Here is a 2,373-nt window from a genome sequence, read left to right as displayed (position 1 = left end):
ATTTTTTGTCCTTTCCTATTTGTTTTTGGCTACATTAAAGCATTTTTTTGAAAATATACAGTAAGGTTCCATATTACCACCCGATTTTCTCTAAGCCTACTTTCGGACTTTTTGTACAAAAGCCTTCAAAAACCATACTTATAATTACACTAGCGAAAAATCCAATTAGGAACATTTAGTTTACTAGTTACCAGTACTTTTCGCACAAAAAATGTGGGTGTAGTTATGATACCTTGTTTACAATTCACTAAAATGTAATTGGGGTTCCATAATACCACCTTCTCCTCTACTGTAAATTTGTATTTTAAATAATTTTTCGGGTGTCAAGTTACTTCCTTCATCTGGTGTTTTATCTATTTCCATTATCTTAACTCTTTTTTTCGTTTATTAAGAAATCCCTTTTCCATACTTTTTCGTTTGTTTTAAGAATATGATCAATAATAGCATCTGTTAATATTGTTGGCCATAAAGCTATATCATTTATTACTTCCATGCATCTATATATATCGAAGCGTTTTTCTGGACTATTCCTATCTTCTGCGTTTTCTCAATCCCTTTTTTCAGTAGCATTTTAAAGACTGCGGGAGCCCCTTCGAGGCCCTATGCGCCCGCATAGTTCGCTCACCGCTTAAAATCCGTCGTTCAGGTATACACCACATATGCGTACCACTATAAAGCAAAAAATGATGTCAGAATTTCTGCACGCTTTTACAACCTCGAGACTAAGATTTTATTCGGGAGTTACCGTTTTCAATTTAGTAATTTAAAAAAAAAATCCTCGGGCAGATTTATTTTTGTTACAAAATGTTACCTTTACAGATTTCTGGCTCTGCACACTGTAAAAAAATCTAGAAATACAGTTTTGTATATCGTAATAATATTAGTAGTTGCCAGAGAGCTCTATAAAGTAGAGAAAAATCTGTAAATTTGAAAACTATAATCATAAATTTATATTTCTCAAAAAATAAATTAAAAAAATCTCAAAAGTCGCTACTTTTAACTGATTTGTCTGAGGTCTCCGCTCCGCTACCTCACTACGTCCCTCTAAAAGTCTCCACAGTTGGGAACACTGGTGAGCAGACATCTAGGGTCTAAGTAAGGCGAAATGTAATCGCCAAACCGCGCTGTAGAAAGGCGGAAAAATTTAAAATTCAAAAATATAATTTCTTGTGAACAGCAGTTTGGGGTCCCCTACCAAGTGGGCCCTGTGCGGGTGCGTCTGTTGCACCTGCCTAGTTACGGCTCTGCCTAAATTAATATTTATTGTAAAAAGCAGTTTCTCTCCTTTCTTTAAATTAATTTTCTCAGGGTTTCGGTAGATATTGCTTCAAGACCACACTGCCTTCTAAGAAACATTATTCGTACGCTACGAAAAGGAGAAGCACATGCCACATTTGTAGCTCCGATTTTGTTTCCCCGCGTCGCCGCTAGAGGCGCCTCGATCTAGTTTCGCCGTTCCTTGCACTAGCTCTATAACGAGTATCGTAAAGCCGATGGCCGGATGGTCAAGCGGTCAAGGTGGCAGTTTACCTCTCTGGGCACCTGTGGGACGAATCCTTCCCTCGCCATCAGACCGTCTGCATTGTGGACTCGGCTGAACTCACGAAGGATATGGAAATAGGATGTTTTAGTGTCTATTCAGCGGAAAGAGCTAAAAATTAAAACAATTTTCATAATTAAGCATTACACATGTTCGAAATTTTTTGACATTTTCTGCCATAAGACAATAAAAGGACCTTTTTATCAACCCGATCATGGGTTCGACTAGACTCACAATGGGACAGACAGTCACAACAGATAGGAAAATGGGCTCGACTTATCCGGGAAATAAAAACTTCCTGGGGATTTTCGACCGTCAGGGTCCGATTTTGAGTAGCCCAGAGGAATACGCCTTAACTAATCTACCATCCGACCGTCTTTATAAAATCTATTGAAAATAACACTGACTTTTCAGTTTTCATTCTTCTGCAGTGTATTAGTGTGCATAAGAAACTAGATAAAGTAAAAACTGAAAATAGTTTCTTATAATGCTTATTTTTTCATTTTGGCTTTTTCCACCCTGTGGGCATTAAGAGGATTTTTTAATGCTCATCATGGGTTCGTCTATACCAGTGTTTATCAACGGGGGCGATATCGCCCCCATGTGGGCGTTTTTCAATGTTGAGGGGGCGATTAGTAACAATTTATATTTTGGGGGCGAAAGACAATTTTCTGGACGATATAGTAGAAACATTATATTAAGAATAATTAGATATTTTATTCGTCATATCGCACAATAATTAAACAAATAACATTATACTAGTCACTAGTCTATTCAATGCAGTACGAATTTGGCGTTAGCCTTGGCCCTCGGCATCGGAATTTTGAAGTGAA

The sequence above is a fragment of the Centruroides sculpturatus genome, unplaced genomic scaffold (genome assembly GCF_000671375.1).
Source record: "Centruroides sculpturatus isolate CEXI.00-Female unplaced genomic scaffold, Cexi_2.0 scaffold263, whole genome shotgun sequence".
NCBI classification, from domain to species: Eukaryota; Metazoa; Arthropoda; class Arachnida; order Scorpiones; family Buthidae; genus Centruroides; species Centruroides sculpturatus.
This window is presented reverse-complemented; position numbering follows the sequence as displayed.